Here is a 26,217-nt window from a genome sequence, read left to right as displayed (position 1 = left end):
CGAGAAGGAAAAGCAATCTCCGCGGAATGTGCTTAATGACACATCGGATGATGATGAGTGTATACCGGAGCAAGAAGTGGGGGAGAATATGGTCAGCCACTTATCAGAGAGCAGAATGGCGGCACAGACCTGCCCAGACCAAGCTGCGGATGTAGAGATGGAAAGTCTTAACAATGAGATCTTACTTAGCCCTAAGCAATACCATCTTTTTCATAAATATCCGTCACATTAGACTAAGACTAAGTCAAAAGACGCTATGCAGGTCAGCTATGAGGAGACAATGAGCTCAGCTCCACCGGCTCCACCGGCTCCACCGGCTCAACCGGCTCAACCAGCTCTGCCGCAAGTTCAGATGCAGGAAGTGACAAACTCCCTACAACCCGACCACAATGTTCCCCCTACTCTATGTGAGCAAATAGCAGTGCAGCCCGTACAGGGAGCAAGAAGTGTCAGTCAAGAAATTACTTAAGAGGTTGAATCTGATTCTAAGTCTGACCAGGATCAAGTGCCTCTGGGAAATGAGGTGAGCGGCGATGACTCGATAAAAAAAATGCTAATAACTATTCTAAAAGACATTATGGATTTTAAAGTTTCTCAGTCACTTATGAATACACAGCTACATGAAATACTAACCAAACTGTAAGAAAATATATTTAAATCCCCAAAAGACTAACAGAAGCCAAAAGTCGTATCTCTGATCGGGAGGATAATCTTTCAGTCATGCAACAAGATATACAAGTCTTAAACAAAAGTAAAAATCAGATGGAGTCGAAACTCCAGGACCTAGAAAACTACAATAGACGATCCAACTTCGTCTAGTTGGAAACCCTGAAGGCTCCGAAAGCGCTGAATTGGTCGAGTGGACTGGGTCACTCCTGAGGAAAGTAATCCCAGAGCTGCAAGGAGACCTTACAATTACTAGAGCGCACAGAGTCCCAGCACAGAAACAATCAAACGCAAAATATTCGCGTACAATCCTTATGAACTTTGCGAACTACAGAATTAAGGAGAAAATATTAAGCACAGCAATTGCAAAAAGATCATTCTCCACCACAGAGATCCAACATCTTAAAATAGTCTTGGAAATGTCCGCAGCTTCAGCACGTAGACGGAAGGACTTCGTTAAGATGATTGATTCTTTCAAAAGGAAGGGGGCCCAAGCAACAATGGTCAAACAATCTAAGTTAAAAGTATTGGCCAAAGAATTTCTTTTTATTTTCTAAGACACCCACGAAGCTGAATCTTTTTTGAAAGAATTATCTGCTGCATGAGAAGAAGCTCTTTCTGGGATATAAAGTAGGCTGAGGTGGCAATAGATAAACAAGCCGTACCAATACAGAATCTGTTAGATTAGGGGGGGTACGGGGTGAACCTGAGGGCGCCTTCGGATGCAATAAGATGGCATCCAGCAAAGAGGGGAGGAAGAGGGGAAAAGTGGGCATTTCCATCCTTCAAGGTGGAGGGGTGGGGGGCGGCTGAGGGTGGGGAAGCATTCATAGCACTGGGCACTTTATACAGTAATAAGCTAGATGTAATTTTCACCAGCTCAAGTCACTTTGTGTCACAAGTCACTTTGATGTTATATAGGTACTGTTTTCACAAGCAAGAATCACTTTAGATTTCATGGGTACCGATTTCACAGGCACTTTTGACATTCGACTGTTTAGGCGACTACTGCTAAGGAGACTACTACATAGAGATTACATAGTTAGTAGCTTTATAATCACTATCACTATTTGCTTTAGATCGTCCAGGTACCATAAAAGGTACTGCTATGTATTCTATAGATGCTGCATTTTTTGAGTATTATATCATTCAGTTTTTAATACCATTGTTATTTGTTAACTTAAATAGTTATGTAGCAATGATCATTGTAATTGACTATTATCTATTATTTTTTGGGTCTTTTTGACTCTCTGTGGATGATATTGTTCTTTATCAGCAAGTGTCATTTTAAAAACATTATGTACTGTACGCATTACTCTTAAGTGGTTCTTTATTAGCACGTGTCACTTTAAATACATTATGTACTGTATGCGTTACCCTTTAGTAGCTGTGCTTTTAGACCTTGATCTTTCTGAAATGTGTTTATAAAGCAAAGTGTAAAAATATTTGACCTTGAGCTGCACAAAGTAGAAAGGGGCATTCATTCAACATTCTTAAATTATGAGTAAGGAAAATATTACGGTTCTCTCCCTTAACACTAATGGCCTGAATAACAAAAGCAAGACTCAGGCCATTGAAAGCTGGCTTAGAAATCATAATCCAGATGTTATGTTCCTACAAGAAACACATCTCCAGACTGCATCTGATGCAAGTAAAATATTTCAGAAATGGGCTAGCATCCAATGTTCAGCAAATGCAGGGTGCGCGCAGAAGGGTGTAGGAATCTATATAGGGAAACATATACATTTTCATGTAAAAAATACCCAGTCAGATCTGGGAGGCAGATGGGCTTCAGTTCATGGAATTTTAAATCAGTTAAGTATTACGCTAGTTACAATCTACGCTCCAGTTCTAGATAATCCGCATCCCCTCCTACAGTTAAAAGAGGTACTCTCGTGCTTTCCGGGAGCTATTATATGAGGGTGAGATTTTAATTTCCTGCAAGACCCAGCAGTAGACTCCTCAAGGAGAGACCGTAGGCATAACAAACCACAGGTAGCTATTGCCCTGGCTAGCTGTAAAACATCTCTTGACTTGGTAGATCAATGGCGTTGTCAACATCTAGGAAAGCAGGAGTTTTCGTGCTTCTCTGCAAAATATAATGCATCCTCCAGGACAGATTTCTTTCTGACAACTTATGGCCTTAAGGCTAATAAATATGATCATATCCCGAGTGCATTTTCATACCATGCCCTAATTAAGATAGAAATAGGGGGAATAGATGTCAAGACTGAAAGACCAATGAGATGGTATTTTAATAAATTGTCTTGGAAGATGAGGACTGGTGTGCCGAAATAGCCAATGAGATCAAAGCTTTCTTCTCTCATAATGAAGACTCAGCATCAATAAATATAGTCTGGGATGCATTTAAGGCTACTTTACGTGGCCTGATAACATCTAAGAAAATCCTGAAGCAAAAAGTCAAAAAGGAAGAAAGGCTCAAAATTGACAAGCCTTATGTGCAGGCAATCAATGAACATTTGAAGTTTGGGAATTATTTAACTAAACAAAAACTACTAAAGGCAAAATTACAGATGCAGGAGTTCTATTACCAAATGGGAGATAGACTAAAAAGGGCATACCTTCAAAAGACCTATGAGGAGAGCGAGTACACTGGGAAGCTACTGGCATGTCAGGCAAAGGAAAAGCAGGTAAAAAATAGAATCAAATGCATCAGAGATGAGATATCCAAAACACAAATACTAGATATTAAAGAGATCGGAATTGCCTTTTTGGAACACTATTGGGGAATATATCAGTCCAATATACAACCACTTCCAGAACGCATTATAGACTTCCTAGATAAGTTGCCGATCCCTTTGCTCAATAATGAGTTTAGAGAATTTCTATTAACAGAATTCACACTTGAAGAAGTTGAAACAGTAGTATGCTCACTGGCTAACTGTAAAGTGACTGGGGAAGATGGGCTACCAGCAGAATTATATAAAAGATTAGCCCCTACCCTGAAGGTATATTTTTTAAAATTAGCAAACCATATATTGAAAGGAGGAGAACCGCCAGACACTTTTCATACAGCAGTAGTAGTCAGTGTTTAAAAAAAGGATAACGACAGAGAAAATGTTAACTCTTATAACCTATCAGTCTTCTCAACGTTGACTATAAGATTTAAAAAAAACTTGTAACAAATAAGCTTAATACGTTTGTAGGTTCTCTTATCCACACAGACCAATGTGGATTTGTGGCGGCGAGGCAGCTCTCCACAAATACAATATGTTTAATAGAAGCGCTGGACTATTTTAATAAGAACAAAATTACATCACAGATTTGGCTTCTAGATGCTGAGAAAGCCTTCGATCTAGTTTCCTGGGACTGTCTTTTTATTATTTTGGAAATGTTCAGATTCCCAGAAGGTTTTATACAAATAATAAGAAAACTTTATAAAGGCTCTCAGGCACAAATATTGATTATTTCTATAAACATAGGTCCGTGTTTTATAAATCGGGGCATAAGACAGGGTTGTCCCCTTTCTCCCATTCTGTTTGTCCTTTTTATTGAACCTTTATCCATAGCTATTAGGCAAAAGAGAGAACAAACTATGCCTTTACAAGATATGACTAATATAAAATTATATGCAGATGACATTGCCCTTTTTTTAAATACTAAAGACAGCACCCAGGAAGAGATACTTGTTTTTTTTTTAAAATTCCAAGACATAAGAGGATAGAAAATAAATAAGGCAAAGAAGGAAATTATTTCATGTAACTGTTCCGTAGATACTCTATTGCCCAATTTAAGATTAACGTACAATACTCACCCGAAAAGATACTTGGGGGTATATGTGACAGAAAAAGTAGAGGAGCTATTTCAGTTAAATTATATTCCCTTGAAACAGAAAATTAAACATCTTTTAGCACGATGGATTCAATTACCTTTACCGATTATCGTCCGAGCATCCCTTAATCGAATGTCTATTTTACCATTGGTCAATTTCTTATTCGCAGCGGCACCATGCATTTTGCAAATGTGTGTTTTTAAGGAAATAGTCTATTTTCTTCATTTCTATGGGCTAATAAGGCACCTAGACTAGCACTTTATATTATTTAAAGGAAGACGGAGGGTCATCCCTTCCAAATATGAGAGAATAATATTTTGCAAATTTTGCACACAATAAATATAGATTCTTTCCCCAATTCGACAATTCGGTAATAGATAATTTGTTTATGAATAAAATCTTAATAGAGTATAAAATTAAAGACCCCACTAGAATAGTGAAGGATCCAAAGAAAGTGCGGTACAAAGTACTGCAATGGATTCTTAAACAGCGAGCCAAAATATTGGCCTTTTACAAGATCCCTAGAATCCATCTTATGACGGCTCTGTCAGACCTATATACGGGTGAGGCGGAATTACTGCAGCCCGCTGAAGTGAGTAAGTGGGAGGAAAATTGATATAGGCAAATAAAGGACTTCCTTAACTTAGATTTATGAAAAGAATGGTCTGAGATAGTAATAAGACCATCCCATTACATGGACGTGCTTAGGGTCCTATATTAAAATAAAACATTTCTTAGGAAAGATTGATATAGTGGCCTCAACAGTAAGCTCTGGAATGACTGAAGCTCTAGAAAATCCCGTAAAAAGGTCAGTAAGTGCATGGATACATTTTTTAATGATAACAAACTGGTTCCTAGCTATGAGGATAAATGGAGTAAAGAAGACATTAATTCGAGGAGCTAATTTTAAAAGAATGCAATTTTATACTAAATGGTTACTAACAGGACCCCGGCATTCTTACAAAATATTTATCCCATGATAGATGATAGATGATTCCGATGGGAGGAAGAAGGAGGAGGCACATGGTCGCACATTGCCTGTAACTGCCCGCAAATAAAAAATCTCTGGGGAGAAATTGAAATATATCTTAGAAATACCCTTGACCAATCTATAGTTATTGATAAGCATATTGCAGTCTTGGGTAGCTCTCCGAATCAAATGCTGAGTAATGCGCAAGAAGAATGTCTATTTATATCTGCTCTAGTTGCAAGATCTCTGATCCTACAAAATTGGCGCAGTAAAAATATACCCTCATTTCAGGCATGGAAAGCTAAATTTAGTAAAGTCAAAGAATTCGAAAGGAGATACACAAAAATGCTGGGGTTCCATAGGAAATTAATGCTCTTTAATTGATGCAAGTGTGGCCGTATTGTCGTCGATGTATTTTATTTCCAAATATATGCACAAGTCACTTTATAATATTTATTTTATTGATTATGTGAAGGGGAAGTGTTCAATATATGATTATCTATATATAGAAATTACTCTTTTAAAATTATATCAAGTGTAATGTATGTAGCAGAATATATTGATATATATATTTGCATTTAAGTATTCTTGAACAGTTGTAAAATAGGATAATGAGTACAGCTGTATATTGTATCTTGTATTGTTACCTCTTTTTTTTTCTTCTCCCAATTTACGACGTCTTGTACTCTAAAAAAAATTTAAAAAAAGAGACTCTGCTTTCCGGCAAGGCTGCCTACGTAGAGCTCCAGTGAACTGACTTTTGGTGCTACAGTGATGACCAGCAATGTGAGATCCACACTTTGTGTTACAGTAACAACAGCCCACGGTGACCACCAATGCAAAATTCCAGCAACGACCATCTGGAAGTTTGCCTGGATCTTCATGCTACAGGGACAACCATTGTGAGAAGGTGAGTTGGTATATGCTGTCCACTAGTTAAAGTGGGCACCTTGTACCAGGTCACACGACCATTAATGATGTATGAGGTCAAAGATAACCTTATTGAAAGCTATCCTAGTGGTAGCTATGGAGAGCAGCCTTCAGGCTTAATCTTGAAGGAATGCAAAGCAGCTTGTTTTACCACAATATATCCACCTAAATGATTAAATGAAAGGAGAAACGCACAGTGTTTATATAAAAATATGTATCTATTAATATAACACTCTCTACTAGTCTCTACACGATATCAGGGCACAAAGCACACAATACTAAATCAATAGAACATTCGTAAATAGTGAAATACACAGCAGGCTCCGGGGGAGACCGAACCATATACTAAAAAAAATGGTATAACAACGACTTCAATAGACACAGGGCCTAGAGCACGTAGAATCGCGGGGACCCCAAGAAACCACCCAGAGGAGTTACACAGGGAGCCCACGCAGGACGGGTGCAGTGAGGAAACACAGACGCGTGCTCCGTACAACTCTATCAGAAAGTCGCGGTTGGAAAATTACAAGTTAAGGGCACTTCTAAGAGGACTTCGAGCAAACCCTTTGGAACTTAGGAGGTTCTAAGGCCAACCCACCAGTGAGAACCGAGGTACCCATGTTACCTATCCCAGATGAGCCAGGTGCATAGGGGTCAAGTGGTGTCGGAAACCTTTGTTGATTTCAATGGAAAGCTGCAAAGAAGTCCTGCTGCTAGGAGGGCGAAGAATGTACGGTGGAATCCAAGCCTGGATTCTAGGTGAGAAGATCGTGAAAGCAGAGGGGACAGAGTCTGGGTCACTTCAGGGGACCAGGGGCTCAGTAGTGGAATGCCCACCGATGTCCGGTGCTTCAGGGATGAAGAAGGGTTGCTTGACTCTGCAGCCACGGGGACCAGGAGATGTCGAGGATGACTAAAGTCTGGAGGTTATTTGTCCCATGAAGGATGTCGAGAGCTGAGGGGTCAATGTCTGGCTGGAGCACCAACAAGCCTTGGCAACTGCAACCCATGCGGTCAGAGGAAACAGGTTACGGTGTAGACCAGCAAGGTCAAGGGGACTCTCCAAGCAATGGAGAGTCAGGGCACTTCTGGAGCAACCAGGTAAGCCCAAGAATTAGCAAGGTGACCCTTGCCAGGCCCCACAGGCCAACTGACCAGGGATCGCAAGGAGACCTCAAGAAAGTCTACAAAGCACCAGCCCACAGAAAACTCAGAGAGTGGAGGCCGGAAATCTTCGGTGCAAATACTGCTCGGGTCAGGACTACAGGGAGTCCAAAGCACAAGCTCAGGAATCGTCACTAAGCACATGCACTTGCGAAAGTACGCGGTGCACATGGGTTCGGGTTGCACAGTCCCAACGAGGAATAATGGTCTCAGAATCGCTGAGAGGGCAGCAGGAGCATGGGAGTAGCAAACTGGTCAGATGAGTTTAGGTGCCAGCTTTTGCAGGGGAGTAACTCCTTTACTCCAAGGGAGATTCTTCAGTCATCCAGCGTCGTGCAGGCAGTCGAAGAACTTGGTTTCTTCTTGGCAGAATCTTGTTTGGGTAAAATCTGAAGTCCTGTAGCCAGGTAGCCCACTTTATACCCATGGGAAGGGGTTGGAAAAATTCTGTGGTCCCTCATAGGGGAGGGTCAGGACAGAGGGGTGGGTACACCCATGTCCTTTGTCCAGGATCGTGCCAGATCAGGAGCAAATGGCTCCTGGAACTGGTTTGAGCTGGACTATGCACAGGGACACCAAATGTGCCCCCAGTGCAGACTTTCACTCTAAGAGTGCACCAACCCAGCCCCAAAACACTAAATCCTGTCTGGGAGGTGGTAACACCTCCCTGTGACAGGATGCCTATTGTCAGGCCTTCCTCTGCGCGAGCTTGGCTCAGCAGCAGGAGAGCAGAATCGTGTCTGTGGTTGGCAGCATCCATTTTGTGTTGCCCAGGTTGAGAAAGCTGGTACCGGGTATACCGGTGCCCCACATATGTCCCTTTAGAAGGGTGGAATCATACCTCGCCTGCCAGGTACTGGCGGGAAGGTATGATTCCAAGATGTTTGACACCAAACACGACATGTTTCTAAGCAGCCGTTTAAAAGTTAGCATTTACCGCGAGGTTATAATGCACTTAAACATATATGTCTGGCTGCATGACAGGCAACCCCGGAGAATGGTTTCACCCTCTCACATAAAGCCCAGCACCCTGCATTCAGCATTGTTAAGGCCTGCCATAGGGGTGACTGATAGGTATTTACATGTAGTGATTTAGATAGATACAGTGAACCTATTTCTTAAGTAGGTGGTGCAAGCACCAGCTTACATAGTTTGCTGTAGCAGGCTTGTTGTGTTAATTTGAATGGCCTCTCAGGGGTGGCATAATACATGCTTCAGCCCATGGGAGTCCTCTGGGGTACCTATGCCCTGGGTACATGGGGTACCATATACTAGGGACTGATAAGGGTACCCCAGAATCCAATATGGAGTGTACCTAAAGTACATGCATCTCAATTTACAGGAGAAAGCAGATAGACTGGGGTCCTGGATGGCAGGATCCCAGTAAGACTAGGCCAAAACAGTGTGACATCAGCAAAAAGTGGGGGTAACCATGAGAAACAGATACTACTTTCCTACAACCATCTACAACGTATTCCCTGCTCCCTGCAGCCTCCTCCACTGCAAACTTGACTCTGCCGGACTTTGAGAAGGTAACCTTTTTAGCAGGAATACCCTGGTCCCTGTATATGGTCTGGGTTCCATCACGGTCAGCCTGAACTTGTGACTTTCCCCCACTCTAGTAGTACCAGACTACTGCGAGTGGCTCTTTCTGCATATAGGTGCTATATTTACCTAAAACGTTTAAATTACATATCTCTGGTTCTACTGATTGGATTGATCTTGTTCTACTGTCATTTTATTTATTAACATGTACTCTATGTTTCTAAATTGGCTTGGAATTTTTCCTGTGTTGCATTTTCACTTAATTACTGTCTGTGTGCTGCATAAATACTTAACACAGTGTCTCTAAACTAGGACTGACTGCTTTTGTGGCAATCTACCAGAGTGTAAAGCACAGGTCAATTAAGTGCCTCTTTCATTTCACCCTGACAAGGATTGTGGTTGTTGAGTGGGGTTTTCACTGCCACCAATCAATAACCTCATTTCTTGCACACCCTATATTGACAATGGCTGCAATCAACTCTTCTTAGATCGGAATATTAATGTAAGCAACCGGTTTCAGCCAAGTTAAGAAAATAATAGAAAAATATCCTAGACAGAGAAGTGAAGTTTTATTGTACTTAATTGAAATACCTCTATTTTTCTACCTTCTGTTCAAAATATGCTTGCATTAAGTGTGTCAAAATATGATTCTCTGCAGTGTTTAATTTTAGCTAGTGCTTGCCAGTGGGGGCCACAGCCACTCAATTTTGGTGACCTGCACTTACTTTCCTAACTGGACATTTTCTGAGAGCAAGAGAGAGAAAAACTCAAGCGGGAAAGTAGGAGGCAGAGAAATCCAGAAAAATTCTGATAAAAAGAGAAAGCAGGAACCTTCAAGAGTTCGATAAAGGGGAAGGGGGTGTCTGGTAGTAGAATAAAGAGCCATAAATTGGATTGATGACTAAGCAGCCACATTTGGGCATGCTGACCTTTTAATAGTGCCTGCTACGACCTTCTGAGCAGAGCATTGAGTACCAGCACGCATTCTTTTAGAAATTAAGCAGCGATTATCTGTGATGCAATAAATGTGAGGAAAAGTAGGTCGCACACCGCTCGTCACACCAGCAAGTTGCCCCAAAGGACTGTGGGAAATGTAGTGGCGACGGCGGGTACGCCTATGCCACAAAATGTAAATAGAACAGTATGTGTATGCGTTAGCCATCCCTGGACACGTGTTTCGAGGTAGTTGCCTCTCGTCAGTAGGGAGCAGGTCAGTGTAAAGGGGTGCCGCGTGGACTGCCAAATGTAATTAAAAGCAGGTCAAGTACCTCTCCTGGCGCGCAGGTGCAGACTCAAGGCTCGTCAGCCCGTTGGCTTAAGGAAGCTGTTTAAATTGAGGAAAAGTAGGTCGCACACCGCTCGTCACACCAGCAAGTTGCCCCAAAGGACTGTGGGAAATGTAGTGGCGACGGCGGGTACGCCTGTGCCACAAAATGTAAATAGAACAGTATGTGTATGCGTTAGCCATCCCTGGACACGTGTTTCGAGGTAGTTGCCTCTCGTCAGCAGGGAGCAGGTCAGTGTAAAGGGGTGCCGCGTGGACTGCCAAATGTAATTAAAAGCAGGTCAAGTACCTCTCCTGGCGCGCAGGTGCAGACTCAAGGCTCGTCAGCCCGTTGGCTTAAGGAAGCCGTTTAAATTGAGGAAAAGTAGGTCGCACACCGCTCGTCACACCAGCAAGTTGCCCCAAAGGACTGTGGGAAATGTAGTGGCGACGGCGGGTACGCCTATGCCACAAAATGTAAATAGAACAGTATGTGTATGCGTTAGCTAGCGGAGTGCGGTCCATTGCGGTTGTTTATAAAAATGGCTCCCTCGAGCTTTGAGCTGACGAGCTCCTGGACGATGCACCTGCATGCCTGTGCGGGCACTGAGGCCCTTGACGGTTGCTTGCCGGCCCCTCTTCCACCCCTAACTATTTTCTCTACTGAGGAGGGAAGTTATCCCGAAACCCGAGCCATGTCTCGGGCGATATTTTAAAACCCGGGACATGTATCGGGTCTAGAGATCATCAGTTCAACAAGTACTTACTTGCACCCACTGGGGTGAACCACTCAAGAACTCCATCAGAGATCATCAGTTCAACAAGTACTTACTTGCACCCACTGGGGTGAACCACTCAAGAACTTCATGTACCAGCTTCCCTTGGGGCGACCCGGAGGAGGAGCTAGCGGAGTGCGGTCCATTGCGGTTGTTTATGCAATAAATGTGAGATGTGACTAAAAAGTCTTCTTTTCGTGCATTCACTAGACCATTATAGTCCATGTCCAATGGTCCTATTACTCTTGTCCTGGTGCTCCTAGTTCCCTTAGTTCTGGCTTCCCTGGGTCTGGTCCCCAGATCCACCTGGCCCGTCTCTATCTTGTCTTGTTCCTCCTTCTCGTCCTTCTCTTGGAGCGCGTGGATCTTGTCCTTGTCCAGCTGGCTTCGATCCTCGTGGTTCTTGCTCAGCCCCTTGCCGGTACATTTATTCATTTGAGACCATTAATTAATAGCTGCTGCTCAGAATGTCTTATTCCAACAGAGATTGATTCTCATCCTAAAGTAAAACTGGCTTTTGTCAAATATTCTTGGATAGGAGCATTTAACATAAGCAGCTTAATGCTGCCAAGCTAAGAAAAGAAATTGGATCATTTCCAACACAGAGCGCAGAAAAATGAAGCTTTATTATAATTAATAGCAATCCTTGTATTCTTGTGTCTAATGTTAAAAATATGTTTACATTGAACGTACAAAATATTTTTATCATCTGCGATGCAATGTATGTCAAAGATGGCAAACTTGGCGAAACGTCCTCTTTTAAGCATTTACCAGAAACTTTGAAAATGACATATTCTGTCACTATTCTCATGGCTCTTGGGTATTTCGAAAGAAATATGAGCAAGATAGCATGATGCCTCCAAAAAGTACAATGGTACGCATGTGGAATGAGTGACCTTTCTAAAACATTTACAACCTATTGTAGTTGTCACTGACAGAAAAGCAAACAGAAAAGTAACAATGTAACAACGCATAGAGAGAAACATTGCTACAATATATATAGCTTGCTTAGGCTATTGAAGGAGCCTCTATGGTGCAGTCGAAACAAGAATGTCAGTGTCAGGAACGTGTGTAGTAAATACATGTCTTTGTCAGGACAACAAATGTGGAAAGTATATTATTGTTTTCAGAACGTGGGAGTTGCTAAAATAAAAAGTTTAATAATTTGATGAAAAAATGTCAATTCCCCCAATCAGAACTTACAGCTGCAAAGCAATTGCTGTGAAGAGGCAGTGCAAGTACATCATATCTACAGTCTGCTCAGAAGGGCTCTGAAAAGTTGTTTATAAAATATTTTGATTCGGTGGGGCTGAATAGTGAGTAAGTGCAAATGTTTAAACAGTGTTTAAACACTGAAAATGCAAGCATTTTCTATGATTAACGCATGTCAAGGATGGCTGCTGAGCTTGCTGTAAAGCATGCAATGGTAGTTGGAGGCCATCACTATATGGATGCATGATCAATTAAAGTAGTGCCCCAGCAGGGTGTAACCAAACGTCTTACTCAAAAGAGTTCTGGAAAGAGTAATGCCACACAAGAGGAAATGTGGATTTAATGTCATTTATTCAGTATCTTTGTAAAAGCATAAACGACCATATAATTTCTACAATTAAAATCAAAAATCAAATAAAATCAGTAATACATCAGACAAAATACATGAAATAATAAATATATACACTAATCACCTACACATAAAAATACACATACATATTAAAATAAACATCAATTCATTATAACAGGACCTATGAATTCCCGAGTCTAACAGCGCTAGGTAAAAAACAGGCCACATAAAAGCAGGTATTCTGATTTAAAGGGATTAGTAGATGCAACAAGGAGGGTTTAACCCGTGTAAAAAGCTTATCGTTTTACAATAGAATAGTATATTATTTTTGTATACTTCATTTTTTTCGCAGTTGACCTTGAAAACGACAAAACTTTATAAAATGCAGTGTCCTGTTTTGAGACCTAATCTTAACTAAAGGTGTTGGTGAACAGTCCTCATACCAGCCCTGTGGGACCCATAATAAATGATGGATCAGGTTTAATCTATTACTGGTCAATAAAAAACATTGATGGGGTGACAGTCTGAGCTTTAGGTAAGGTTCAAGGGTTGGTGAGGTTAGCAACATGATATGAGGCCTAGCAGATTATTTGGCAGTTCTGAACTGTCCCTTATCGACCTAGAAAAGTCTATGAAAGCTTTCTTTGTCGAGACCAAATCTGTCCTCAGAAGCTTTTCCAGATTATCAAAAATCTCCAAGCACCCCAATTCTGTAAAAGTTATTTTAATATAAAAAAAAACAAGGGATGCTTTTGGAGCCATTCAAAGCAATACAATTTCTTATTATCAAGCACTTTAACTCTACTTTCTGGTTTGAGCCGTACCGAAATCCACTGTAGTAAAGAATACCTTTTCCGAATATCTGTGAGATAATCCACACCCAACTCTTTTTATTATCTGGGCTAATGTGAATGATGCCAAACCTGGCTAGAGGTCTTAGTTTATGCATTCACCAGAAACTTTGAAAAATACATATTTCTGTCGCAAATCTCATGGCTCCTGTCCAATTCCAAAGAAATATGAGCAACATAGCATGCTGCCTCCACAAAGTACAATGCTACAAAAGTGGAATGAGTGACCTTTCTGAAACATTTGCACTCTATCTAATCTAGTTTATGTACAAGCTTTGGAGACTACTAGAAGTGTTTTGCCTCAATCCATGTACACACAGGATATTCATCCATTTCTTTTGCCATGACATATAGAATGAACCATAGCATAAAATTCTGGTCCTAATACATTAACAATTTATTGTGAATCTTTCAGCGCAAAAAAGTGGCAAATGCTCAGTGCTTACAGTAGTGACATACATTTAAGCCTGGGCGTAGTGGGGATATGTAGAACACCATGGAGTTTAAAACAAACTCCACACACTCCGCGTTGCTACGCTAGGCGCCAACGACCTCCCACCCGCCCTATTAACAATTGTTTATACAAGCTTAAAAAAACAATATAAAGTAATAAAAGCACCTTCCCGGAGCTGCGGTGTCCCCGGGCTGCCCTCTTGCGCAGTTGTCATCAAGAAGTCACGATGGAGGAAGAGGGCAGCCCAGGCCACGCCACATCTCAGGTAAGGCGTTTTAATGTACTTGATATTGTTTTTTTAAGCTTGTATAGAAATTGTTAATAGGGTGGGTGGGGGGCGGGGGCTGTTCAACTCCGCTCCGCCCGCAGCATGTGCAGGGCTTTGCCTACTTCGCAGAGCACGGAGTAGGCAAAACTCTGCACACTCTGTGGGCGGAGCGGAGCTCTCCGCCCACGGTTATATACATTAGGGTTGTGTTGGAAAATAGTGGGCTGTGTGCAACAATGTACAGGTTGGTGTTGGAAATTGGGTTACTGTCTGAGGAGTGTGAAACCCTTCTCAACCAGCAGCCACAATTATATCAAGATGCAGTTACAAGCAAATCCCAAATTAACCAATGCTTAATCCTCTAGTAGGTTGGGACAAAACCAATCAGGCTTCAAGAAGCTCAAAGTGTCAACTGTGTTTATCTGGTTGAACCAGACCGGGATAAAGTCACAAGTTCAGGCTCACTATGACTGAGCGTGGGCTGTATACAGGGACCCAGTACCCAGTTAGGTCCACTGAACAAAGTACCTTAAATTCAGGTTTGCGGAGCATTGCAAAGCCCCATATTGAGGATGCAAACTGCAGAGGTGACTGAAAGGATCGCTGTCAAAGATGTGTCATGCAGCAGCAGTTCTGAGGAGCTGCTAGGCTGCGATGTGACGTCCTGCATCGAGGGTGTGTTGAGCAGAGGCCGTTCCAAGGAACTGCGGATTCCTGCATTGGAAATGCATCTCGCTGAGGTGGTTTCAATGCGAGGCTGCAAGGCGATGCATCAGGTTGCATCAGTTCTGCCCAAGAAACCACAGCTTGGCTGGCAGTGCACCTTCAGTCCCACTTCTAAAGGACCAGGACAGTTTTGGCACCACTTCGGCGTCAAAACTCACAGCAGGCAGTGTTCAGGTGATGGCTCCAGGATGGTTGGAGCCTGTTCCATCCATGAGGCTCTGATCAGGAGGTCAGCCAACTAGCCCTTGGAGTCACGTTTGTAGCCCTGGGTTCAAGATGCAGGTCTAGTCCTTCTCACTCAGTAGACCGGGCCACAGAGTAGAAGAGTAGCTGTCATTTTTGCAGAGCAGCACATCAGTCCTTCTGATGCAAAAATAACAAAAATAACAATTGATGGACAGAATGCAGAACAATGTCATACATTCACCCCAGTACAGAGATCTGGGCCTAAATCCATCGTTTTTTTGCTCACCATGCCATTCCAGTTTGAACCCAGCCATATGCAAATCAGTCTTGACCCTGTGCCCCATGGGAACAGTCCAGCCCGAACTGCCAAGCCAGGTCCTCCCTGGACTAGAAACAAGCATCCTAGGACCGGTTTCGGGCTTTCAGCCCTCATCAGCCAGGATAGCTTGATTCCAGTGGCATGGAGAGCAAGGGACTCACGTCTGAGCATACCCTTCCCACTACGCCGCTGGAGTCAAGCTATCCTGGCTGATGACGGCTGATAGCCAGAAACCGGTCCTAGGATGCTTGATTCCGGTCCAGGGAAGACATGGCTTGGCAGTTCGGGCTGGACTGTTCCCATGAGGCACAGGGTCAAGACTGATTTGCATATGGCCATGTCTGAACTGGGGTGGCGTAGTGGGCAAAAGAACGATGGATTTAACCCAGATCTCTTGACTGGGGGAGAATGTCTGCATTGTCAGCATTCCGTCCATCACTTGTTTGTTGTAACGCTTTTCGCCCTAAGTGGGATGGGTATTCCCAGACGTGGGACCCGTGCTCACTACGCCTCTGGAGTCAAGCTATCCTGGCTGATGACGGCTGATAGCCAGAAACCGGTCCTAGGATGCTTGATTCCGGTCCAGGGAAGACATGGCTTGGCAGTTCGGGCTGGACTGTTCCCATGAGGCACAGGGTCAAGACTGATTTGCATATGGCCATGTCTGAACTGGGGTGGCGTAGTGGGCAAAAGAACGATGGATTTAACCCAGATCTCTTGACTGGGGGAGAATGTCTGCATTGTCAGCATTCCGTCCATCACTTGTTTGTTGTAACGCTTTTCGCCCTAAGTGGGATGGGTATTCCCAGACGTGGGACCCGTGCTCACTACGCCCCTGGAGTCAAGCTATCCTGGCTGATGACGGCTGATAGCCAGAAACCGGTCCTAGGATGCTTGATTCCGGTCCAGGGAAGACATGGCTTGGCAGTTCGGGCTGGACTGTTCCCGTGAGGCACAGGGTCAAGACTGATTTGCATATGGCCATGTCTGAACTGGGGTGGCGTAGTGGGCAAAAGAACGATGGATTTAACCCAGATCTCTTGACTGGGGGAGAATGTCTGCATTGTCAGCATTCCGTCCATCACTTGTTTGTTGTAACGCTTTTCGCCCTAAGTGGGATGGGTATTCCCAGACGTGGGACCCGTGCTCACTACGCCACTGGAGTCAAGCTATCCTGGCTGATGACGGCTGATAGCCAGAAACCGGTCCTAGGATGCTTTATTCCGGTCCAGGGAAGACATGGCTTGGCAGTTCGGGCTGGACTGTTCCCATGAGGCACAGGGTCAAGACTGATTTGCATATGGCCATGTCTGAACTGGGGTGGCGTAGTGGGCAAAAGAACGATGGATTTAACCCAGATCTCTTGACTGGGGGAGAATGTCTGCATTGTCAGCATTCCGTCCATCACTTGTTTGTTGTAACGCTTTTCGCCCTAAGTGGGATGGGTATTCCCAGACGTGGGACCCGTGCTCACTACGCCACTGGAGTCAAGCTATCCTGGCTGATGACGGCTGATAGCCAGAAACCGGTCCTAGGATGCTTGATTCCGGTCCAGGGAAGACATGGCTTGGCAGTTCGGGCTGGACTGTTCCCATGAGGCACAGGGTCAAGACTGATTTGCATATGGCCATGTCTGAACTGGGGTGGCGTAGTGGGCAAAAGAACGATGGATTTAACCCAGATCTCTTGACTGGGGGAGAATGTCTGCATTGTCAGCATTCCGTCCATCACTTGTTTGTTGTAACGCTTTTCGCCCTAAGTGGGATGGGTATTCCCAGACGTGGGACCCGTGCTCACTACGCCCCTGGAGTCAAGCTATCCTGGCTGATGACGGCTGATAGCCAGAAACCGGTCCTAGGATGCTTGATTCCGGTCCAGGGAAGACATGGCTTGGCAGTTCGGGCTGGACTGTTCCCATGAGGCACAGGGTCAAGACTGATTTGCATATGGCCATGTCTGAACTGGGGTGGCGTAGTGGGCAAAAGAACGATGGATTTAACCCAGATCTCTTGACTGGGGGAGAATGTCTGCATTGTCAGCATTCCGTCCATCACTTGTTTGTTGTAACGCTTTTCGCCCTAAGTGGGATGGGTATTCCCAGACGTGGGACCCGTGCTCACTACGCCACTGGAGTCAAGCTATCCTGGCTGATGACGGCTGATAGCCAGAAACCGGTCCTAGGATGCTTGATTCCGGTCCAGGGAAGACATGGCTTGGCAGTTCGGGCTGGACTGTTCCCATGAGGCACAGGGTCAAGACTGATTTGCATATGGCCATGTCTGAACTGGGGTGGCGTAGTGGGCAAAAGAACGATGGATTTAACCCAGATCTCTTGACTGGGGGAGAATGTCTGCATTGTCAGCATTCCGTCCATCACTTGTTTGTTTTAACGCTTTTCGCCCTAAGTGGGATGGGTATTCCCAGACGTGGGACCCGTGCTCACTACGCCACTGGAGTCAAGCTATCCTGGCTGATGACGGCTGATAGCCAGAAACCGGTCCTAGGATGCTTGATTCCGGTCCAGGGAAGACATGGCTTGGCAGTTCAAGCTGGACTGTTCCCATGAGGCACAGGGTCAAGACTGATTTGCATATGGCCATGTCTGAACTGGGGTGGCGTAGTGGGCAAAAGAACGATGGATTTAACCCAGATCTCTTGACTGGGGGAGAATGTCTGCATTGTCAGCATTCCGTCCATCACTTGTTTGTTGTAACGCTTTTCGCCCTAAGTGGGATGGGTATTCCCAGACGTGGGACCCGTGCTCACTACGCCACTGGAGTCAAGCTATCCTGGCTGATGACGGCTGATAGCCAGAAACCGGTCCTAGGATGCTTGATTCCGGTCCAGGGAAGACATGGCTTGGCAGTTCGGGCTGGACTGTTCCCATGAGGCACAGGGTCAAGACTGATTTGCATATGGCCATGTCTGAACTGGGGTGGCGTAGTGGGCAAAAGAACGATGGATTTAACCCAGATCTCTTGACTGGGGGAGAATGTCTGCATTGTCAGCATTCCGTCCATCACTTGTTTGTTGTAACGCTTTTCGCCCTAAGTGGGATGGGTATTCCCAGACGTGGGACCCGTGCTCACTACGCCCCTGGAGTCAAGCTATCCTGGCTGATGACGGCTGATAGCCAGAAACCGGTCCTAGGATGCTTGATTCCGGTCCAGGGAAGACATGGCTTGGCAGTTCGGGCTGGACTGTTCCCATGAGGCACAGGGTCAAGACTGATTTGCATATGGCCATGTCTGAACTGGGGTGGCGTAGTGGGCAAAAGAACGATGGATTTAACCCAAATCTCTTGACTGGGGGAGAATGTCTGCATTGTCAGCATTCCGTCCATCACTTGTTTGTTGTAACGCTTTTCGCCCTAAGTGGGATGGGTATTCCCAGACGTGGGACCCGTGCTCACTACGCCACTGGAGTCAAGCTATCCTGGCTGATGACGGCTGATAGCCAGAAACCGGTCCTAGGATGCTTGATTCCGGTCCAGGGAAGACATGGCTTGGCAGTTCGGGCTGGACTGTTCCCATGAGGCACAGGGTCAAGACTGATTTGCATATGGCCATGTCTGAACTGGGGTGGCGTAGTGGGCAAAAGAACGATGGATTTAACCCAGATCTCTTGACTGGGGGAGAATGTCTGCATTGTCAGCATTCCGTCCATCACTTGTTTGTTGTAACGCTTTTCGCCCTAAGTGGGATGGGTATTCCCAGACGTGGGACCCGTGCTCACTACGCCACTGGAGTCAAGCTATCCTGGCTGATGACGGCTGATAGCCAGAAACCGGTCCTAGGATGCTTGATTCCGGTCCAGGGAAGACATGGCTTGGCAGTTCGGGCTGGACTGTTCCCATGAGGCACAGGGTCAAGACTGATTTGCATATGGCCATGTCTGAACTGGGGTGGCGTAGTGGGCAAAAGAACGATGGATTTAACCCAGATCTCTTGACTGGGGGAGAATGTCTGCATTGTCAGCATTCCGTCCATCACTTGTTTGTTGTAACGCATCAGTCCTTCTGACTCTGAGTCTTCCACAGGACCAGAGGGGTAGGGAAGGGTTAGGTCTGATGGTCCATTATTTATATCTGGTGCCCACATTGAAGTAGGAATAGTTTCTAGAGCATTCCCTTTGAAGCCGTCAACGTTTCCTCCCTCCCCTGCCCCGGCTCCAATTGGGTTGCATTAACAATGCAGCGGTGACAAGTCCTCTGTGTGAAGGCAGGGCACAGCTTATGTGGTTGCAAATGGGGCAGTGCCCAGCTCTGCCCCCTCATCCTGCCAGCTGATGGCCCACACAGGCACACTAATGCCTCTATTGTTTGGCTGTGTGGAAGGAATAAACAAAGTCCAACTGCATCCAGTCATGTGACCCAGGAACAGGCTGCAGGCACCAAGTATTTGGGGTAGGGAAATGGCCACTTTCTAAAATTGTAACTTAAAATCCGTCTTTACTATTAAAGAGGATTTATGAATACAATTTCTGAGACAACAAACACAAAATGTCCACTTGTTACCAATCAAAAGTTAAAACTTATACTATGCATTAAGGCAATCCAATGGTATCCTATTAGGTAGGTGAGCCTCACAGTAGTAAAAAACGAATTTAGAGGTGTTTCACTACCAGGACATGTAAATTATAAAAATACATGTCCAAGCTTTTAATTACAATGCACCCTGCCCTATGGCCTACCTAGGGCCTATCTTAGGAGTAACGTGTATGCAATAAAAGGGGAGTTTAAGTCTTGGCAAGGGGGATGTTTTGCCAAGTTGAATTGGCAGTTTAATACTGATAAATACATTAAATATGGCAACCATGTATAAGCCAATCTTACCATTTTAAAGGAGAGGGCACAAATATTTTAGCACTGGTTAGCAGTGGCAAAATGCACATAGTCCTAGAGCCAACAAAAATGAATTTGAGCACAAAGTAGAGGGTAAAGGTAAAACGTTTGGTGGTGCCCTAGCAAAGAGGGTCAAGCCCAACCGTTGGCTGTTACAGATCTATAGAGAGAAACATTGTTACAATAAATATAGTTGCTGTGATGCAGTTGAAACAAGAATAAGTCAGTGTTTCAAACTTGTGTAGTGAATACATGTGTATTCATCAGGACAAAAAATGTGGGGAGCATTTTATTTTTTTCATAACTATAGAGTCACTAAAATAATGTATTAAATGTTCAATTTGCTGAAAAATTGCAATCATCACAATCAGAACTTACAGCTGCAAAGTAATTGCTGTCGAGAGGGGCAGTGCAGGGACATCATGTCCATAGTCGTCGGCCGAGAAGGGCTCTGAAGAAATGTTTATAAAACATTTTGATTAAGTGGTGCTGAATAGTGAGTAAGTAAAGGTCAAACAGTGCTTCAACAGAGAAAATGCTGGCACTTGTTATCAGAATCACATGTGAAGGGCAGCTAGTGAGCATGCTATAAAGTATTCACTGTAGTTGGAGGCCATCACTATATGGATGCATGATTAATTCGAGTGCCCCCCTCCCAGCATGGTGCAATCAAGCTTCTTACTCAAAGACTTAAGACTTCAGTTCAGGAATGAGAATTAGGCCACTCAAGAGGAAATGTGAATTTAATGTAAAGATTCTGTATTTAATCACATTTATGTATTCATTAAGTTGTTTGTTCAGCACCTTTGTAAAACCATATTAGACAGAATAACTTTAACAATAAAAATCCAACCTCAAGAAAATCAGTAATACAACAGACAAAATCAATGGAATATTAAATATTTACAATAATCACCAACAAATAAAAACACACATACCTATTAAAATTAAAATCTATTTATTTTCACAGATCGTTCGAATTGAAGTCCAACAGCACTAGATACAAAAACATGCCACATTTAAGCAGGTGCGCTGGTCTAAATGCGTTTGTTAATGCTACAAGGAAGTTTTAACCCTTGTGGAAATCTTCTCTCTTAACAATCGAATAATGTCTTTTTTTGCGTCTGTAAAAATGACAAAACATTATAAAATGCAAAGTGTCCTGTTTTGAGGCCAAATCCCAACAACAAGGTACTGGTTAAAAATCCTTATATCAGGCTTTTCTGACTAATAGCAAATGATGGATCAGATTTAATCTAAATCTGATCAATAAAAAACCTTGCATTAGCTTGCAGTATGAACACTAAGTGCATGTTCAGAGATGCGGACCCAGCTTTACTAACACTTTGCACTGAGTTTGTATCACAAAAGTGCCCCAAACCCAGCTCACAGTGTTATGGTGGGATTTACTTTCCAATGCAATTCATGATTTGTATGGGAAAGTTGCCCACAGTGACGCAAATGAAAGTATGCCCTACCTTGCACCCCTTCCAATCAAGGGGGAACACGATAGGTAGTATATAGGTGTTCCCATGCAACCGCCCATGGACATTTTGGTAAATCCCTAGCTACAAACAGTTACAGACATGGATTTGAGCCATAGACTTACATTTCCTCAAGGCAAGCGTGACAGCGGGTCAACTTTTAAAAGTCGTCTTATTTTTCAGGCTTTGGATGTATGTTGAACTCTACAGTACACATACAGTGGGAAAAGTCTTAAAGGATATTTTTTGTTCTGGATGGGGAAAACATATGCTTGACAGAACCCTCACACCCTTGTACTAAGGTCAGGGCCACTTGAATTATGCAAACCCTTAGCCGTTTCCACATAAAGGTGGATTTGCCACACGTGCCTCATAATTCATCATCTGCTGTATAATTTGCAGAATGTAACCTCCCAAAAAGTATTTCTAACTCGAATGGATCAAAAGTTACTAACACTGTGACTACCTGTATTGCTGCAAAGTGGAAGCCCCTTTTCAAAGGTTGACTGGTCACATCTCTGTTGCTAATTGTTGTATTTGAGTACTAAATTGGTGCTAATGAGGTGTGACATTTGCTCAGACAGTGTTAACGTGTGTGGAAATGACAAAATAATAAAGTAATTGTTGGACTTGCCCCTTTTTGCAGGGTTATCCCTAAACTTTTTGCCTTTCTCCTAGCCTTTTTCTGACATGGTGTTGGTGGTTTTAGGCCTCTGGGCACTTTAGCACTGCTGTCCAGTGTATAGTGCGTGCGCTCTCTGTGTTAAATGTGGTAAGATTGGTCTACACCTGTTTTGGTTATTTGATTTACCTATCAGTCCCTTGTAAAGTGGTCTCTCATATACCCAGGGCTGGTAAATTAAATGCCACTGGTGGGCTTGCAGCGCTGATTGCGCCACCCACAAAAGTAGCCTTTCAAACCTATCCCAGGCCTCTGCCATCACAGGGCCTGTGCGCGTAGTGTTACTGCCACTCTGACATGGCACCTAAAGTGTGTGCCATGTCTGTGACCCCCCTTTTACTGCATGTCAGTCACCCCTAAGGTAGACCCTGTCTAGCCCTATGGGCAGGGTGCATTGTAGGTAAAAGAAAGGACATGTACCTTAAGTGTGTGACATGTCCTGGTAGTGACAAACAGCCATTTTGGTTTTTCACTACTGTGGGGCTGCCCTCCCATAGGAATGCATTGGGGATTCCCTGATAAGTGTTTCAGTGGTAATTCCTGATATGAGAGGTGCAGCGTGGTCAAGTTTAGTATGGTTGGATTAGTACTAATAAATGCTATGCAATAGTGTGCGCACATTTATTATAACAATTTTAGAAATGCCACTTTTAGAAGTTTGCATTTCTTTGTGCTATGTGTCTGCCTGCCTGATGTGAATTGCATTTCTGGCTTGTGAGTGAAAGGGGCTGGGAGGTGTGTGTGGCTCCAAGAGGGGTAGAGTGAGTCAGCGCTAGCCTGAATGAGACAGCTGTGCTGGGAGTAGTGGAAGCAGTAATCCCTGGTCCCTGAATAGGTCAGTGCCTGGCTTGTACAATGCTGGCTGCACCCCTTGTGGTGTGTCTGATGGCAGAGCCCCATCTCTGAAAGGAGGATGTGAGCACTGTAAGCAAAGTGCTTCAACACCCCCTAGGACCAGTTGGAACTGGTTCTCCCCAAGCCTTGTGCCAGGGCAGACAAAGAAAATGCTAGTATAAAGATAGGGGCTGTGACCCCATGAGGAGGCTGTTCTGTGCTTATTTGGGCTCGGGGAGACACTCTGCCAGAAGGAACCACTGCGGGACCCAGCTGCAGCTTCTTGGGGGTCCCTGCGTGCTGGCCTGCCTGGCTGCACATTTCTTGGGTGTCTCTACCTGCTGTATCTCCATTGCCCCAGAGGATAGTAAGGAGCTGGTGGTGTGCAGCGCGCTGCTGCCGTGATCCTAGTGGGAATCCTGATGTGGGGATTCCCCCGAGCTGCCGGGGGGAAGCGGGTGCCCACCCCGCGTATCCGTACCTTTTAGCGTTGCTGATTTCCTTATTAATTCATTTTTAGGCGGGTGCCCACCCCGCATTGCCACCGCACTTTGAAAGCGCCAAAGAAACACCACCGCAACCTGAGTAGAAGCCGCCGCTCGTGGCCGACCAGGAAGACAGGCAAGGTTGCCTGACCCTGGGCGGGCCGAGAGCAGTAAATTGACTTCTTGTGAAGGAAGAAGCCGGCAAGTCTGCGCGGGGCTCTCGTGAGCTGTGAGAGCCCCACCCACTACCCAGGAGGTGCCCCGTGGAGTCGCCTTCAGCACCGGTGAAGGCAGGAGGACCAGAGAAGAGCGAGGCAGAGTCGGGCCGAAGAGCGGGAGCCTACCCCGCCTCCGCACAGCCAGGAGGAGCCCCGCCGAGTCGCCCTCAGCGTTGAGAAGGTAGGAGAGGTTTCAGTCGGGCAGGGACTGCGAGGCACATTGTCGGTGCCTTCCCTGCCCGAGGAGAGGACTGGAGGAGTACCCAGACAGCCCCGGTGAGTGGGGCTGGACTTTGGTTTTTGGTTCAGGGTGCAAGAGCACCAGGAGGAATCCCCGAGGGGGGGGGCTCCCAAGGTACAGCAGTGCCAGTACTTGGTGGCGTTTACAGCTGCCCCGCAGGAGAGTGGGAAGCTGCAACTTTGGGACACACTTGTTCCAAGAGTCCCAGTGCAGCTCCAAAGCAGCACGTTGGTGCCAGTGCTGATTTGCTCTTGGGGCACTGTTGGTTCCCTGAGTGGGGCCTATGGGGCACAGTTGTACCAGGCCTTACTTCCACAGCTGCCCCGCATGACATTGGGCAGCTGCGACATTTGGGGGCATTTGCTTTGCAAAGTCCTGAAGTGGAGCTTCACAAAGGCACCGTGGTGCCGATTGGGCTACATTTATTGGGAGAACCCAGTGCTGTTTTTCCAATTCCCACATTTTTGCCTGCACAGCTGCACTGCAATTAGCGGGCAGCTGCTACATTTAGGCCAGTGCATTGCACACTTTTCATAATTGCTGCATTGGCAGCTGAGCCCTGAGTTTGCAGGACGTGGAGCATTTGAGCCCCAGTGGAAGGCCAGGTTGGCCTGGGGTCAGTTGCTAAGGTGGGCCCTACTGTGATGTGATGCATTATGTGATTCATGTCTAAATGTGATACATGCCTAAATGTGATTTATGCTTAGGAGGTAATTGCATACTGTGTTCATGCTGGTGGGGCCTAGTGCATAATGTGTTTTATGCTTAGGAGGTTTGGGCCTAATGTGTTTTATGCCGGACGTAATAATGTTGAGGTCATTATTGTAATAGTAGTTACTGGTTGTGTTTTGCAGTCACTTACCTGTTCTGATGGTTCTGACTAGGGCCCGATTGGCCTGATCCTGTGTATAATCCCCTGTGAATATTGCCTAGTGCCAGTTGGCACAGTGTAAATGTGTGATTAGGTTTCTAATGTGTTTATGACAATACAAAGGCTATTTTTATAGAACCTTGTGTGGAGTTCCTTTTGTAGTGTGCCTAGTGTGTTGCTGCTGTGTGTGTGTGTTGTGCAAACGCTTTACACATTGCCTCTGAGATAAGCCTGCCTGCTCGTGCCAAGCTACCAAGGGGGTGAGCTGGGGTTATCTTCGGTGTGTAACTCTCTTGCCCTGACTAGTGTGGTGGTTTCTGCCTGGCTTAGGCGCAAGCCCTAGCCAACCAGAAATTACATTTCTAACAGTAATACTATCACAAAATGTGCTGCATCACACCACATCATTTGCCTTTTTGTGCTCCAAAATCCAACCCTGACACATAATTTGGTCTTATCCTTCCGCATAATTCCAATGGCCCTGACTATGGCGCAATGTATAGGTGGGCAAGCCAACAAATTAACAGGGAGCCATAGGTCGGCTCTGGCTCTTAAGAGCCCATGCATAAGCAAAGCCTTGAAAATGTGCATGTCAATCATACAGTATGGATTACGTGAAAATATGGCAAAGTGTCTTCAAGATTAAAAAAATTAAAATGTGGAATCATTTCATCTTTGTCAGAGCCACTGGAAGTTGGCAATTCTGCTGCTGTGGCTTTATTCTCTCATAATCATCTGTTGCATAATATGCAGATTGTGACCAAAAAATGTGTTTTTAGCTCAAACGGATCAAATGTTTAAAAAAATGTGGCTACATGTGTTTGCAAGCAATGGAAGGCCCTTCACAAAGTTAACTGGTCATCTATAAGTTGCTTATTTCTGCAGTTGGTTGTTAAACTGATAGTAATGAGCTGAAATATTTGCACAGACAGTATTACATTGTGTAAAAAATGTCAAAATAATTAATTAATAATAATTTGCATTTTATTGCCAGATAATCTGGTGCTCTCTTGCAGCGCAATTCCAGTGGCCCAGACTTTAGTACACCAGAATATGTGAGAAATATTTATTAGAAGTGGGAATTTT

At 44.6% G+C, this 26,217-nt stretch overlaps 1 long non-coding RNA gene across 4 annotated transcripts in view; it reads left to right on the top strand.

Moving 5' to 3' along the window:
• Positions 1–26,217, top strand: part of LOC146797694 (uncharacterized) — a 137,755-nt gene that overhangs the window by 11,375 nt on the left and 100,163 nt on the right. For all 4 annotated transcript variants that reach the window (XR_014969025.1, XR_014969026.1, XR_014969024.1 and 1 more), the window contains exon 2: positions 6,140–6,339. This is a non-coding gene — a long non-coding RNA (uncharacterized LOC146797694). The remainder of the gene's footprint in view (positions 1–6,139; positions 6,340–26,217) is intronic.

The sequence above is a fragment of the Triturus cristatus genome, chromosome 9 (genome assembly GCF_964204655.1).
Source record: "Triturus cristatus chromosome 9, aTriCri1.1, whole genome shotgun sequence".
Taxonomy (NCBI): Eukaryota; Metazoa; Chordata; class Amphibia; order Caudata; family Salamandridae; genus Triturus; species Triturus cristatus.
Note: the sequence above shows the minus strand (reverse complement) of the source record. Positions and strands in the feature narration are given on the sequence as shown.